We start from the raw sequence: 18,863 nt of genomic DNA, 5'->3' as shown, positions 1-18,863 counted from the left end.
ACCAATCTATTCGGTGGATTCAACTCATATTTTGCTAAGGAAAAAAAATATAATTAGTTGCTAGCATTTGCATATAAAAATTAAAAGAAAAAAAAGTTAAGTGCGTTTGATCTACTAAAAAAAATAAGATATTTGATATAATAATTTTAGCTGTATTGTATTTAATTTTAAAATTATTCTTAGGATTAGATAAATTGAGGGGCAAGAGACACTAAAATTCTTGTCTCTTAATAAATCACTACTTTAAAAATTATTTCATATATGTCTACATGAGTTTAACTTAGTCGCGTATTATATATGTAAGAGTCGGACTTTGAATCGCAGACACTTCACTTATTTACTTTAGGATGAAATTTCTAACGGTTACATTACTTTAATTTTTTTTTATTTCATGTATTTAATGCTTATCATTTCGTAAATTGAACGTATCTCTCATATTCTACTCAGATGTGAGTGTGCACCTTGCAAAACTTATAGTTTATTTATAATTTATAATAAAAATAGCTGCTTGAGCTTGATGGGTGAAAAATTTGTCTATATTAAATAAAAAAAACACTAAAAGTGGATAAAAATTAGACCCTTTTTTTGGGTGAAAAATTAGACCTAATTTGTAACTATTGAAAACCAGTTTGTCGAAGTTTGCAAGTACAATTTAATCGATGGTTGCAAAAATGTTAATATACGAAGTACAGTGGTTCACATGCAAACCCAAAAATTCCACAATTGTCTGACCATAAAAGTCAATTTATTGAAACTTATTTTGCAAAAAATCACAATAAAATAAACATTTGTGTAAAATCTGATTTTGTTTGTTTAGACCTTTAAAAAATAATCAAAATCTAAGGGAAAAAAATGTTGTTCAAATAAGAATTTACTTTTAACAAAGAGGATCTAAAGTTAAAGAAAATTAAATACACAATTTGATCAACATGTGAACCCTATAGTGTCAAAAAAAAAAAACTCAGATAAATCTCATAAAACAGTTATTTACCTCTTTAGTCTTTACAAGTGGATAAATAACATGATTTGTTAAGTGTAAATTAACTTCACATAACTTTCCAGAAAAAAAAATCTTCAAAAAATTTATCTACAAATAATTTGTTTTTACAAACCAAATCATTTTATTCTGAATCATTTTTTTTCTCTTTAATAAAAGGGCCCCTATAATATTATACAGTATCTGAACTTTATTAACATAAGAAAGTTGGTCTGCGTTGACGCAGCCTTATTGGCGTGAATGGTACTCCTAAGCTGCTGGACTAATTTCTCCCTACGTAGATGACCAAACAAACTTTAGGGCATTTTTTTTCAACAAAAAATAAATGAAAGCATTTTCTATCAAAATAAATAAATAAATAAAGTTCATGTGAAGTCCATACAGAGCAAAAAAAACTTTGGCTTTAAATGAAACTCCTGCAAGTGGGTCGTGAGATGGGTCCCATTGAATTAATCAGTCCTAGGATCGGATAAATATGCAAGGTAAAGTAGTCCCTAGACTTAGAGAACGGATATTTAATTTTAATTTATATACTAGGCACAACTTTTAAATTCAAAGTGAGGTGATATTTGAACTCAAATTTTGATGAAATATAAATTAAAGGAGAATGTTAACTTGTGCCCTTAAGGGCACATGTCAAGGAAACAAATATAGAAATTATTTTTGGGAACTTGTGCATTTTTACTTTTATGCATTAAATTTCTTACATTATTAAATGCAATATTTCTATATTAGGATATCTTATCATGTGTCCTTAGAGCACACGTTAACATAACCCTAGATTAAATCATTATGAACCCATCAACTTTGTTAACGAAGCTATCTTATCAAACAGAAAAGTTGTGGAGCTCAATGTGGGAGAAGAGTCTTCAAAATATGAAAATTCATAAAATTCATCTAAATGCTAAAGTTTGGCAAATCGGTATAGATTTTTGCTGTCTACCTACGAAGTATGGTTAATTTAATCGGTATGAACTTTTAGCAAATCACTATTCTAGATTGGGCCACGACTCATGTAACTAGCCTAATTTGTCAAGGCCCACTTCTCTCAATTGTAGCGGCTAGAGAATATTTCGTGCACCTCACCTCCCACACTCAAGACCGTTGGATCAACTCTTAATCGTTTCATGCAATTTATGTGGATCAATTGAAGGCGGTTATGATTTTGATTCAAGCCAACCGTTTATATAAGTGTGACCATGTGTTATGCTCAAGGTTCGATTCATCCTCTACTTGCATGCGATGGCGGAACCAGGAATTTTAATTCGGGAGGGCCGCTAAAAAATTATGATATATAAATTAAATAAAAAATTATATTTCATACAAAAATTTAAGTAATAAAGAATACAAATTTGATCATAAAAAATAAATTGCATATCCTAAATAATATTTTACGTATGCCAAGTAGCTTGAAATTATCATTGATTTACTTTAAACTAATACTTATATAAAGTTTTTTTTTGACTTAATACTTACATAAAAAAAAACATATTAAAAAAAAAATATAAGTTGTCAAATATAAATAACACATGTGTCAAAAAAAGAGGGCTGCGAGAGTAGAACTCGCTAACTCTGTATACTACTGCGCACCATTATGTTATCAATCCAAACCACTGGGCTACGTGTGATTTGATATTAAATTGATGCGCGAACAAATATATATACAATATATAGTTTTAATTTTATGAAAATATCAAGGGTGTTATAGTAATTTCTCATTTTTTCAGGGGTGGCCATAGCCCACCCTAACCACCCTCTAATTCTGCCACTGCCCGCATGTTTTTACCTTATTTATAATATTAACTTTAACGTTGAAAGTTACTTCACCGTGCATATATATTTGCCACAATCAAAGACAAGTATCATTGAAATCTTTCTCTACCATATCAAAACCTTCGCGCGGTACACTTAATCATTTGAATCTTCTTGTTATGATCCACACCAGCACATATCATGATTTTTATTTTTTGAAACACAAATATTCATTTTTTATTTATTTTTTACAATACAAATATTCATTTATTATTATCTATAAAAATGCTCTTTCAAAATATATGGAAAAAATGTTCTCTATTTTTTTTTGTTACTTTACTCAAAATTTCTATCCAAACTCTCTTGACGTGAGCCATAGGGTCCGTTTGATCTGCTAAAAAATAAGGGACTGGACAGGACAACTGTAGTTGTACTGTGTTTGATTGTAAAACTGTTTCAGAAACTGGACAAACTGGGAGGCAATGGACAGGACAAAAACATAATTTTTTGTCCCCCACTAAACCACAGCACAACTTTTTGTCTGCAGTACAAGTTGTCTAAAATGCCAAAATACAATTTTATTAACAAAATATCGTATAAGACAAAAAAATGTTCAATATCCCAAAAGTTTGTTTTGTGCTGTTCTGTCATGTGTTGTGCTGTTCTGTCTTATACTATTCTGTCCAGTACTTACCCTTTAACAAATCAAACACACCCATAATCTCATAACTCATTTGCTTTTGGTAAAAAATAAATAAATTTGCTTATTTATCCAAAAGAGAAGGTTCTGGAAATACACGTAATAAAATATCTTAGTACACGCGTAGCGGCACTATTCGTCCTATAAGTATTACAGTACCAACCATTTGGTGGTCCCCACTCCAACGCATAGTTTCAATTCAACCGCATTATTTCCATTAGTAGCTTTGATTATTGCTTAATTGGTCTGACCGTTGCGTGATTATTGCTAACACACTGCATGTGCTAAAATAAAATGAAACGTACTAGCTTCTGACCTAATAAAGAGAGAACCGTGGAATTTTAAAATTGTTAAATATGTTTATTTTTACCTTTTAATCAAATAAAAGAAATAGTCTTATAAATTTCTATTGCTTGAAATAGAAGAATATGAGTAACACACTATTTACAAGTTATAACTCAACTGAAACAAATTTATATATATAAAAAAAAACTCAACTGAGAAAATATCTAAATTATTTTAGGTCAATGGTATCTCAAATTTTAACTTAAAATTTTTCATTTGTGTGTGTATTTTATGTTATGGAGTATTTAACATTCCATCTACATACAAAAAGTAGAAAAAAATGTAGAAGAATATTAGTAATACAACCAATAATAAATTAGTCTCAATAGAGATTAATCATAGTAATCCAAAAAGAAAAAAACATATCAGTAGTAATACATTAGTATACTACGGAGTATTATCAAATAAAAGAAAATTATTACCGAAGTACACTCTGCAATTTGATGAATTAAAGTTTAAACCTGACTTAAAAATTCATATTCTTTTCTTTTTTTGGTTATGTAATTTATTAGCTAAAATTATACTCCCTCCGGTCCTTATTATAAGGAACAATTTGGAAAAAACACACATACCAATAAACCTTATCTTTCTTAATAAAAATTCTAAAATTTTACAATCTATTCCAAAACTAACCTTGGTGTATTAATTTATCCTTAGGGAATATATCACTCTAATTAATGCATAACTTTGAAATGGATACAATTTAATAAGGGTAAAAATGAAATTGTAAGAATAAATTTAATGATTGTTTCTTATAAAAAGGACCAAATTTTTTTTCCAAATTGTTCCTTATAAAAAGAACCGGAGGGAGTATTGGTTAAGGTGAATAAGTGAGACAAAAATATTTATATTTAATTAGTACTCGACATGCGCAAAATAAATTACTTTTGGTGGAGAAAATATGTACATATAAATTAATTCACAATTAAACCACTTTATTAAATTTGGTTTCTAATTTTTGTTTTGTTTACAAATATTTATATGTAGTTGAATAGATGTGTAAAAAGTGTCCACAAATCTTAGCTCAATTATGTCGAAATTGCTAGATCAGACGTCATGATTGAGATTCGAACTCCAGTCACTTCATTGTGTGAGTTTTCAATGTAAAAAGTAATATATAAAAAATGTAAAAAGTAATTTAATTGTCGCATCACAAAGCAACCATATTTTTTCTGCTTTAACATGTTCAGGATAATTGTTTATCAAAAAATTATATATATTGGATAATTGTGTGAATAGTATAAATTTAAATAAAATTTTCAAACTTAAAAAATCACAACCGTGAAATTTTAATCCAATAATAACACTTACTGTTGGGATTGATTGCAATGTAAGTCTCACATTGCTAATGAAGGAAAAAAAAATCAAGAAAATTATATTTGAGAAGTTCCACATTGCTTAGAAAAGTGAAGAGTGGAGAAGCTCAATGCTATATATAGAGACCTCAAATTCCTTGTTTCAATACACCAAACAGTAACACTTATAAACACTTTAAGTTTATATTTGTGTCTATTTCTTTTTTCTTATGCTCTTGTTTATAAGTATTTGAGATCTAGTTCAAATATTTACTTTGAAGAGTGTGGGTGTACTGGGGTCATGGGGTGGTTGAGAGTGAAGTCTATGTATTGTAAAAATTTTCACATAGTATTTATTCTCTGGTTGTCGATTTAGAAAACAACCGTAATTTTTTCTCAGGTTTTGGAGTTTCCACGTTATATTCTTGTGTTGTGATTACCTTCTTTTATTTTCTCTATACCGGTTTTTCCAAACACTTGCTACATGCCAATTAGACTAAAAAAAACTCTTAACATGATTTTTAATTCATTACTACTATTTTATTCTTTTTTTCATAATATTTTTCAATAAAAGTCTTTTATTTTATTCTTTTTTTACATGATTTTATTCTCAAAAAGATCATCCCTGATATTCTTAATGGAACCGCAGAATATAAAAACAACTCATGTTAGAGAGAGAAAGAATCATACGCTCGCGTTGGCGCGAGTGAGTCTCTCATATCGCAAAAACGAGTCATGTGAAACCTGAATCTGTTGGAGACACAACAGAACTTCATCCAGCTGGCAAAACTAACCTATCGCCATTTTCCAGTCTGTAATTCGGGCAGCTGCCCAAACTGCCCCTAACTTCCTCTCTTTCCTTCTATATAAACCTTCCCTTTCCTCATTTCAATTCCTTCAAATCAAAACGGCAAAACCTAATCAATCATCAAACCCTAGAAAAACTCTCTCAAAAACCTTCAACACTATCAACAACAATGGCTTCCACTAACATGATGATTCTCGCAACAATGGCGGTGATCTTCTCCGTCATCTCCATCGCATCCGCTGCTGATGCACCTGCTCCAAGTCCTACCTCACCAGCAACCGCGGTTTCGCCGTCGTTCGTTGCAGGTTTGGTTGCTGCTGTTGCTGCTTTTGCTTTTGGATCTACTCTTCGGATCTGAGCTTATTATACTCTATTGAGAATGGATTTACTTTTATTTGTGTGGAATTTTAGTAGAGGATGAGATTTGACTAGAGTAGTAGTATATAAAACTCTCTATCTCTCGTTTTTACTTTTGGATCTTGTTGCTTTTTTTGTGATTTGAGGAGTATTATCGTTGTTATCATTGTTTCTGGTACATAATAATGGATTTCTTCTATCTTTATGATTGTTCTTCCTTTTAATCTATTTATTTGCCTCTTAATGCTTTATTTCTTGACTCATCTATGAATGTAGCAAATGATTTGAGTTAACAAATCCTGATGACTCTGTTTCTAGCGCTATTTGTTGAAACGAAATCAAATCCAGCGCTATTTGATTTCGTTGAAACGGAATCAAATTATTGGAGCTTTGTGTATTACTAACTAATTTGCGTCTTAATTTCAAATTTCATGCTGTATTAGCTTCACACCTGCTAACTAATTTGCGTCTTAATTTGAAATTTCATTCTGTATTAGCTTCACCTAATCTAATAAATAATAGATACAGATACATCAACGAATTACATTAAAAACTTGAATGAGCGTTTAAGTTTGATTTTTTTTTTTGGTTACAGTTAAGTTTGATTAAGTGGCTATTTTTATTAAAAAAATGAACATGTTAGTATATATTTTAAAACTGAATTTTTATGTAAAGAAAATCCACGTTTTAAAATTAAAAAATTGTATCATAGTAGTTAAATGATATTCATGTTTTATTTAATTATAATTAATCAAATTAAATATTTCTCAACTATTTTAAGTAATCAATTTCAAAAATGTCAAAATTAGCTAAGAAACAGAGCTAGTGAAACAGAGTGCGTCTATATGCACACAATGTGAAACAATCTTTTTATTATTTCCTTTTTATTATTTTTATATTTATAAACGAAAGATTTGTTTGGCTTTGGAGTGGAAGTAGTAGTAATATTCAATGATATTTCCTAATAATTTATTTATTTATTATACTACTACTATTGGACCACGTTATTCCTCTTTTGATCTTATAAAAAGTAAAAAGAAGGACCACGATATTCATACACAACCATACTATATTGGCAGTATATAGTAATAATCTTGTGATTTACGTTTCTTGGAACGAAATTGGATGAGCAATATGGCCACTTTCTCTATTGTCCTCTCATAAGTGCTTTGAAATTAATCAATTATGCCTTATCACTTTATCTTTTGGTAAATTGTGTGTGCGTACCAATTCCTCACCGAAAGCTTATCAATTACGGCATGTGTCGATGAATGAGGCAGTAGTATCTCAATTTCACAAAATTTATTTGGCTTGTCTGATTTGGTCTTTTGATCATTTTAGAATGTAGATTTTGAATCTATTGAAATAAATGGGACATGGATAGATGATGAAACATTTGGTAAGGAGTTGGGTTTAGAAAGACGTGATTTTAACTTGCATTTAGTGTCAAAATTTTGTTGGTAACTGATGAGTTAATGATATTCAATTCACTTAATTTTTATGGTTAAAAAAAATATGGAAAATGCTAATCGGTGTCCCGGGACACTAGTCAAGGTAACTAAAAAAAATAATATTATCTTGAAACTTGTGAAGTCAACATCTTAAAAGTTTAAATTTTTATTTTTTCAATGCAATTTTTTTCTTTTCTTTCCCTTTTTAGTTCCTTAACTAGTGCCCCGGAGGCACTATTAGCATGACCCAAAAAATATAGACGGTAGTAACTTAGTTAAACCTTAAGCTCATTCTTCAATTAGTTCAATGAATCTAGCCATGATTCAATTGGATAACAAATAACCACTCATGGTTTAAGAATAGTTGAAACCAATCATGGTTTAACTTAGGTTAACATAAATTAATACAGTAATACTAATATTGCAAAAATTAAGAATAATTGAAATCATTCATGGTTCAACTTCTGAAGGGTTTCACCTTCTTATAATCGGGAGTTGCGTCTAATTTTTTTTATAAACTTAACTTATAAGATATAATTGTCTTTATTTATAAATTCATATTTAGTTTATCTCATGTATGATACAGAACTTATCATAACTTAGGTTAACTCCGGCCAATCAAACTAAAGTAGAATGAAGATCAAACCAACTAATAAACTTGTAGGATCAAAATTATTTTAGCCTAATTTTTAAAAACATTGCTTATACTTCAAAATTATTTTAGCCTAATTTATTGAATTGAAATTGTGTATTCTATTGAAGTTATTTGTAGTTTGTTTGAAGTCTCACACTACTCAAATTTTTGAGCTATTAAATGTATAAATATGTTTGTACATCTTTATCTTTTGAGCTAATTTTTGGAAGCTCGTTTAACATAATATTAGAGTCGGATTTAAAATTACAATGTGGAAATTCGACTCATACACATGTTAGACGTGAGAGTGGATGTTGAAGTTGTTTGTAGTTTATTTGAAGTTTCACATTGCACAAGATCTCGGACAGTTGAATTGTAAAAATGTGTTTCAATATCCTCACGCTAACTTTGAGAATAAGATATAAACTAATTTAATTAAAAATATATAAAAAATTCCTTTTTCAACTTAAACTTTCTTTCTTAGTATCTGTCATTAGAACATTTGTTACAATGACCTATAAATAAAATATTAAATTTCTTAACAAGGTGTAAGCCGTAAAGAATGGGGTAACAAGGACAGGCGTGGTGTCATTTCCAATGAAAGCAGAATGTTTGAAACAACACAAAAGATAAAGAATTTCCCCACTTCCATGAATTGCCTTTTCTTTTGTCGAATACTCCCCTCCAATCCTATATATAAGAAACATTTAATTTTTTAGATTTATTGTAAAATTTATGTATTTAAACTATATTATTATCTAGATACATCAATTCTAGAATGATTCTAAAAAGTGAAATGCTTCTTATACATAAGACCGAGGAAGTATATATCATCATCGAGACCTTGATAAATAAAAAAATAGCAAAAACATGGTAAATTTGTTAGGGGTCTTACTTATTATAGAGTATACTCCCTCCGTCCCAAAATGAGTGAGTCATTTTGACTATATGTACTATTCACATATTTTGTTTTGACCATATTTTTCTACTAATAAATAAAAACAAATATTAGCATATAAGATGTTAGATTCATCTCGATGAATATTTTCAAAATATCATATTTTTATAATTTTTACTATTATACAATTAAAAATATTAATCGTCAAAATTATGCATTAACAATCAACTCACTCACTCATTGTGGGACGGAGGGAGTACTATTTTAAAAATACACAAAAATTAAAAGACAATCACATTTGATATCAATTTTTGGATGTGTAAAACCATTACACCGTGGTATGGTAGTAGAAAACATGAGATGAAACTCATGCTATACGAATATATGCCCAAAATTATTCCAAGCTTGGTTGTCTTAATATTAATCAATAACCCCATAAACAAGCAATAATGCGTACCCACTAACCACCCTTTCAAAAGAATCACTTTGTTGAGTTGTTGAACCAAAAAAGAATGTTATTATAAGACTTTAAAAAGTTCAAACATTTCTTGTGATTCGAATTGCCACTTTTGCAAAAGTAGTTTCTTTATTTAAAATTCACTCCATTACTTCTATATGAAGTTTCAACAAATTAAAATCTTTGGTATCTCTAGTAATTGATCAGCCAGCCACTCATATATACATGGGGATTGAGGACCAAATGTCTAAGTCCCTACTTGTCGCTAATAATTGCTGCCCAATAGAACAAGAAGTTGTCTTTGAATTGCCTTTGATGGAGACCTTACTTGTAAGGTCGTGAGGGGAGGGAGACTAAAACACCCAAACAACATAGTTTACACATTGTACTACTAGAACTAGCCATATAGCAGTAAATTTCAAATGGATGGGATGAGTAGCTCAAATCGGTGGTGGATTTAGGATCTAGATTAGGGAGTGCAACTTTTATAGATTTGTGTTTTCAAGTTATTTTGCAGTTAAAAATTTCACCTTTTAAGGTAAGTAAGTGAGAAATTTGGATTTAAATGCCAACCTCTACATTTTGTAATGTTTCTACCAATTTAATTATGTTTACTAAGAAGGATTTTTTTTTGTCAAGTAATCTAGTGGATAGAAATTTCACTCTTAATGTGGATAAGTGAGATGATCGAAGATCGAACACTATCCCCTGCATATATAATGCAATATCCTTATTGTTCTGGGCCGAGCTTAGACGCTCGGAGTACGAGCCTTCGAGCTCGTATAACCGGAACAGCCTCCATTGCGCGGAGACATCGTGAATGCTCGGGATACCAACGGCTACTTTTCTATGGCTTCTGTAACGTCAAACCACCAGAATGATGAGCATTAACTGCTCATCAAGGCTCCTTAGCCGTTTTCCGGCAGCCACTTGATGGCCATTAATGTCATCAAGGGCCTTGACCCTGCGCTGGGGGCTATATATACGTGAACTCATTTCACTTCCAAGGTACGTATATTTTAGAAAAAGAAAACCTTACTCCACACCAAGACTAACTTGAGCGTCGGAGTGCCTGCAGGTACACAACTCCCCTCCGCTTCAACAGGGAGCTTCACCATCATTAACGCCGGCGCGGTCGCACACTTCTGATCAGACACGATCACTTATCAACTGAGTTAAGCTCACAAGACTAAGACAATTTTGTTTACTTCATTAATATTTTGATTAGTTAAACACGAAATATATATCCAAATTAGGAAATTGAGATTAAATAAAATTATTTGATTAGTTAAAAAGGGATAAAATGAAAAATAAAATTATCAACTTAGCAGAAAAAATCTTTCCACCGTTTATTCAATTCAATATATCACGCACATCTCTTTAGCCTAGTGGCATACTGAATAGCATTAGCGAAGAGAGAAGAGTTGCAGTGACCCAGACAGGGGTGCACTGTTAAATTTTCAGGGGGTGCAATTCATAAAACTATATAATATTAGGTTTAAATTTATAAAGTGAGGGGGTTCACCTGCACCCCTGGGGTGTATGTGGATCCGCCTCTGGCTCAAATGATTGAACTAGTTAAGCCAATGATTAAAAGAATTGAAGGTCCAGAGTTCAAACCACTAGCACAGCGTGCAAATGTTGTTGCCATGTTTGATAGTTTGGCAAACTAGCACCCGAGACCATAGAAGGGAGTCTTTGGTTGTGAACGTGATTGGGACCAGGCTACTTGACTCAGCAACACAGTAGTAGTTTGGTTACCAAAAAGCACTCGCCTCTTATCATGGGCAGAATCTTCCCTAAATACCCTTACAAGTTAAAGCCCTCAGCTCAGGGTGTTCAAATCATTGCAAAATATAAAAAAACTAACATAATAATTAACATACTAACAAATTGTCTTTAATAAAAAAAAATAGCATATTTCAAATGATAAATATTTGTGCATCATACATACAACTGAAAAAAAAGATAAAAGAGAAACAGTCACATCATTTAATATCTGACCAAAGAATGTCTAAATCTTTATGTGGATATAAAAATTGCTCTTTATACGAACGTTAGTTTGGTCTATTGATGATTGATGCTGAACTTATAGGGGATTCAGTTTGATCCCCCGCACCTTCAATCGGGAGGGGATTCAAACCATTTGATACTAGCATTAATTCCGAATTAGATTAGACGGTCCAATGGACCAGATACTGGTAATGAAAAAAAATTACTCTATATAAGACTTATTATATATGACCAAATAATGTCTAAATCTTTATGTGGATATAAAAATTGCTCTTTATACGAAGCGTTAGTTTGGTCTATTGATGATTGATGCTGAACTTGATAGGGGATTACAGCTCGATCCCCCGCACCTTCGATCGGAAGGGAATTCAAACCATTTGATATTAACATTAATTCCGAACTAGATTAGACGGTCCAATGGACTTGGTAATAAAAAAAATTACTCTTTATTCAATATAAGACTTATTACTGATACCGACTCTTGCACATTACTCACATGCCCACAACTCAATGTCACATGCCCACAACTCAATGTGATAATATTTGAGTCTACAGTACACACACCATATGTCATTTATACTCTATACCAATCCACCGAATATTTTGTTTTGGTGAATAAATTCACCGAATATGTTATTTATTCTATTGTGATCACCGCTATAAAACAAAATGCTATATGGCCAAATAGTTTAACCTTAGTATTTTGCCGGTTCTTCACGTTCTTTGATTTTTGGTTCATTCACATTGCAATCATTGTGATTCATTTGAGACAAGCTGTTATTAATCATTTAATTAATTAATTTATTTTTTTTGACAACCTTTTTATTAATTAATTAATTTGCCTAATAAACCAAAACTACGAAGATAAAATACTTGGTTAACTATGTACAGCTAGAGGAATTAATGTAGATAACTTAATTACTAACTAAAATTTTAACTTGTGTAAAGAAGAAAAAAAAATTAACATAATGCAACTAACTTTTGGTACCTCATTTACTGTTATTGTAGAGCCAATGTACAAAGCATTTTTCTATATAGTGAGACCTGATGATGGTAGAAATGACATTATTTATTGTTATACTTCATTTGGTGTGTGTGATCAAGATGATAATACAATCCATGTGAGATTTATTTAGATTCTCGACATATAGCAATAACAATAGTTATTGAAAACAATAACAATCCATGTGGTGGTAACTTCGTCGTCATCTGGAGGGTAGGTTGTCTTCGCACCGGGACTTGTCTGTTTAAGTTCTCATTCTACCATTGTTCCATTAGCCTTTTGTCTTCCTGCAGCTGGTTTACACACCACTAGTTAAATTATGCCTTCTCCACGTATATCTAACAGGGAGTTGCGTTGTGTTGCTGCAACTTGATTAATGTTACTTGTGTTGTGTACAGTGGCGGAACTAGGAATTTTTTCTTGGGTGGGCCGTTAAAAAAATTTATAATATATAAATTAAATAAAAAAAAATTATAATATATAAATTAAATAAAAAAATTTATATTGCGTATAAAAATTTAAGTCATAATAAGCAATAATTTGATGATTAAAAAATTAAATTACATACCAGAAAATAATACACTGCGTATGTCAAGTGACTTGAAATCATCAATAATTGACTTTGAACTAATGCTTGCGTAATTAGACAATAAAAAAAATTTAGATTGAAATTTATTCATTAATAAATATAAGATAATAATTAGACACAGATTAAATAAATTAAAAATAATTGTGTTTTATTTTTTTGGTAAAAATAAAAATTGTGAATTGATATATCATAAGAAAAATATTAATCTCAAAATTATGTCTTTACATGTTTAAGACGACATTTATCCTCAAGGGTGTGTGTTAAAGTTGATTTTTGAAAGGAAAAAAAAAAAAAAAGCAAAACCAAGGAAGGCATGGTTTGAACCCATGACCATCACCTCCAAGTGCATTAGGAATTGAAACCTCTGCCATCTAGGCTAACCTTGCGCTTCTGTTCCAATTTACCTTCACAAATATATAAAGTATTATAAATATGTAATTTTATGAAAATACCAAGGGTATATTAGTAATTTCCTATTTTTTGGGGGAGGGCCGCGGCCCGCCTCAGCCCTCCCCTAGTTCCGCCACTGGTTGTGTACCTGCGCTGCCAACCAATCCATAAACATATCCATAGCCAATTTGATCGACGTGCTAATTGGCTTGATCATGTCCTCCCAAACTTTCTCGTTACGTTATTTCCATAGACACCACAAAACCATTGCAAATTGCTGACATGTTTGCTCAGTTTTGCTGCTGAGTACTGCGAAAATGATCTCCTAGTTGAACATGATATTTGTTCGTGCATGGTCATTTCTTCAATTTTAGTTCTAGTTTTTTTTTTTTTTTAAAAAAAAATATTTTAGTTATAGTTATTTCAAATTAAATTAAAATTGATAAAAGAATTTTTACAACGTCTTCATACATTACAACCTATGACTCAATTTTTTTATGCTATTTATGTTATTTATAATTATTATTTTTTATTTACAATTGAATTAAAAGAGTACTCTTGAGATTTGCCCTCTTTTATAAAAAATTTAAAGCATTATGAGTCAAACATGAGGACTATAAAAGTTACCTTTAAACCATGTACCAAAAACCTTACCTTCCTTAGGGTACAAGATGAAAAAAAAGAAAGAAAAGACAAATAAGAAAATTATCTAGAAAATAGAGTTCCACTAGCATCTGTAACACCCTAACTAATACTACACACGCTAATTAAATATATGGTACAAATGCATAGCATTAATCAGAGTATTACATTTAAAATATTAAAACACATAACATGCATACTTAACATATATTAATATTGCAGCGGAATCATATAAAACCTGTCCTATTCTTCTATCAAATAAGAGCAAGTTCATATCTCATAAAATAAATACTTTGAAATCATGCATATTCATAATATCCAAAGACATTAGTTCAACAGTCTAATCCAAACATGCATAGGTATCACAGTCATAGTAGTAATACAGTCATCCGAATAACAAAATAATTTCGGCATAAGGCTCCTATACATAATTTCGGACATCATAAGCGACAAAAGATGAATCCTAAGGTGGTACAAGTATCAGAGCATCTAGACTAAGACTCGGGTAATCTAGGTACTAAACAAAATAGGAGTAGCCTAAAGCGGAGTAGCCTAAAGCTATCCTCTCACCAAAAGAACTAGAAGCAATAAAGCGGCGCGACTAGATATGAGGCTCAAGGTTCTCAACCTGCAACTCTGGACCCCCAAAGGTCCAGCAATTACAAACAACAGAGAGTTAGTTATGAAATTCATACAAGTGCAAAAGTACGCATACTATACACTTAAATAGACAACACATATACTACTCAATTAAATATTTCTATCTAACTTATCCAATATTTTCATACCATCATAGTCATCATAGAATCAAAGATTTATAAATATTCAAATAGTTATAAGTACACAGATCAATTATGTCAAATACCAAACATCTCACATAAGTGCACATATTACCTAATGCAACTAATGCCACATTTATGCAATGCCCCTAGCATTACTAATGCATGCAGTATTTCATCATCATTTATTGGACCAACTGAATCCATATATTTTAGCCACCACTAAAATATCTGCTATACTTTCAACCGCAGCTAAAGTATCTGCTCATCATACAATACGAATGATTGGAATGCTCAAGTATCATTTATCTACATCATCATCAAAGTGGATGCACAATCCAATAGTATTATATTTACGTATTATAGAACACAATTCACATCATCACTAAATAAATGAATTGTTCATCTCTCATTAAAGGAAAATAATACACAAACATATACATGGTAATTTACTTATAAACGTCAGTTCAAAACCATGTAAGTATGCCCAAACTAAGTCTTCAATAATAACAATTAATTTGATCCACTTAAGCATACGAACCTTATTAAATTATATTAGAAAGTATGCAATTTTTAAGTGAACTGTATAAACCAAGCTTCATCTCATAAAACGGGTTCCGGAATCGGAATCTACGCGAAAAACTGTGAAAAATAGGTTCCGGATAAAAAAGTCAACAAAAGTCAAAGTCAACGCAAAAAGTCAACGCGGCCATAAACTGCATAATTTTGCAGAAAACGCGAATTGGCTTCAGGAACTTATTTCAGAAGTGCTTATTTGCTCAAAAACAACTTATTTCGCACAGAAAGATTATACCAAACATGGGTCAAGTTTACATAAGTTCAAAAGCACTTAAAAATAGCTTATTAACCTCAAAATCACTTAAATTCATCAAATTGACACTTTTGAACCAAAACTCATGAAAATCATGTAAAAATCAACAACAACAACATCAAGTGATCATTTTTCACAGATTAAATCATACAACTAACATCAATGAATATGTAGATTCATATAACAATCACCAAAACTTCATAAAAAAAATTATATTTCCATCAACCCAACCCAAACCTAGAGATGAGAGAGTTTGGGAATTGGAGAAGGATTCCTTCTCCCCTCTCTTGAATCATCTCTCATAAATTTAACAACTACTCTCTTACCTTATCAAAGTTGGAATCTTTACTCCTTCTTCTTCAATTTCCAAGTTCCCCTTCTACTCTTAATCTTGTCTCTAAAACTCTTATTTTCTACTTTCTCTTTCTACCTCTCTTTCTCTCTTTATTTTTATGACTAAAAACCTAATTATACTACTAATTCTTTCTAACCAATATTTTACTAATAACATGGTTATTTTACATTTTAGGCCCAATAACACTTAAGAGTCATTAATTCTCATAATTAATTAATTATCTCACTTATAATTAGTCTAACCTCTCACAATTAACTAATAATCTATTAATGACCAAAATATTCTTAATCATACCAAAAATATAATTAATCACATAATAATCGAAATAAAATAATAATAACTAATAATTCAAAAATAAACGGTCGTTACAACTCTACCCCCCTTAAAAAAGGATTTTCGCCCTCGAAAATTACCTAGAAACAATTCCGGGTAAGACTTCTTCATGTCATCCTCAAGCTCCCATGTTGCACTCTCACCCGCCGGTCCTCCCCAAACAACTTTGACCGATGCAATTTCCTTATTCCTTAGCTTTTTTACTTGTCTTCCTTCAATCCGCAAAGGTATAGTCTCAACCGTCAGATTCTCTCTCACTTGGACATCATCTACTTCTATTACATGAGTCGGATCCGGGACATACTTCCGTAATTGCGATACATGAAAAACATTGTGTAGATTTGATAATGATGGCGGTAAAGCAATCCGATAAGCCACTTTTCCCACTCTTCCAAGAATCTGATAAGGTCCAATAAATCTTGGTGTCAACTTTCTCGACCTCAAAGCACGTCCAATACCAGTAGTAGGTGAAACTCTCAAGAAAACATGATCCCCTTCGTTAAACTCTACATTCTTCCTCTTCTTGTCGTGATAGCTCTTTTGTCTACTTTGAGATGCCTTCATCTTTTCTTGTATCATCTTAATCTTTTCCGTTGTTTGTTGAACTAATTCTGGTCCTAGCACAACACTTTCTCCCGATTCATGCCAACACAACGGTGTTCGACACCTTCTACCATACAAAGCTTCGAAAGGTGCCATTCCAATACTTGCATGAAAACTATTATTATATGTGAATTCAATCAAAGATAGCCAGGAATCCCAACTTCCTCCATTTTCTAGCACACAAGCTCTCAACAAATCTTCTAAAGATTGAATGGTTCTTTCCGATTGACCATCCGTCTGAGGGTGATACGCCGAACTCATTCTCAACTTAGTACCAACGGCTTCTTGTAAACTCTCCCAAAATCTAGATGTAAACCTCGGGTCTCTATCTGACACTATACTCGAAGGTACACCATGCAGTCTCACAATCTGATCAACATACATTTCAGCTAGCTTAGGAATCGAGGTTCCCGTCTTAAAAGCAATAAAATGTGCAGACTTAGTCAACCTATCCACAATCACCCATATCGAATCATTTCCCTTCACGGTCCTTGGCAAACCACTTACAAAATCCATTGCAATGCTATCCCATTTCCACTCTGGTACAAACATAGGTTGTAATAATCCAGAAGGTTTCTGATGTTCCACTTTGGATTTCTGACAAATCAAACAAGCATAAACAAACTCGGCAATCTCTTTCTTCATACTTGGCCACCAAAACAATTTTTTCAAATCTTGGTACATCTTTGTAGCTCCGGGATGAATACTTAACCCACTCCGATGTCCTTCCTCTAGAATTCTCTTTTTCAACTCAGGTATGTCAGGTACACATATCCTTTCCCGAAATCTTATAATCCCATTCTCATCAACCTTGAAATCAACTTCTTTGCCTTGATTAATCAATACCAGACGATCCACTAAACTCAAATCTTCTTTTTGACCATTCTTCACTTCAACAAGAAAATCATTAGTAAGCTTCAACATCCCCAACTTGACACTACTTGGCGTTATTTCACAAACCAAACTGAGGTCTCTAAACTGTTCGATCAAATCTAATTCCTTTGCCATCAGGGTTGACATGTACAAAGATTTTCTACTTAAAGCATCTGCTACGACGTTCGCTTTACCTGGATGATAACTTAATTCGAAGTCGTAGTCCTTCAAAAATTCCAACCAACGTCTCTGCCTCATGTTCAACTCCTTTTGATCAAATAAATACTTTAAACTTTTATGATCACTAAAAACCTCAAATCTAGAACCATAAAGATAGTGCCTCCAAATCTTCAAAACAAACACCACAGCGGCTAGCTCAAGATCATGTGTCGGGTAGTTCTTCTCATGTACTTTCAACTGTCTAGAAGCATAAGCAACCACTTGCCCATTCTGCATAAGAACTCCTCCTAACCCCATCAACGAAGCATCACAATAAACAACAAACGGTTCATTCGGCTTTGGCAAAATTAAAACTGGTGCAGTAGTCAACCTTCTCTTCAACTCTTGGAAACTTTTCTCACAAGTATCGTCCCATACGAAAGCTCGACCTTTCCGAGTCAATTGGGTTAACGGTAAAGCTAACTTTGAAAAGCCTTCAATAAACCTCCGGTAATATCCGGCCAAACCAAGAAAGCTCCTTATCTCAAAAACTGACTCTGGAGTTCCCCACTTCAAAACAGCATCAATCTTAGAAGGA

The sequence above is a fragment of the Trifolium pratense genome, linkage group LG1 (genome assembly GCF_020283565.1).
Source record: "Trifolium pratense cultivar HEN17-A07 linkage group LG1, ARS_RC_1.1, whole genome shotgun sequence".
NCBI lineage: Eukaryota > Viridiplantae > Streptophyta > Magnoliopsida > Fabales > Fabaceae > Trifolium > Trifolium pratense.
This window is presented reverse-complemented; position numbering follows the sequence as displayed.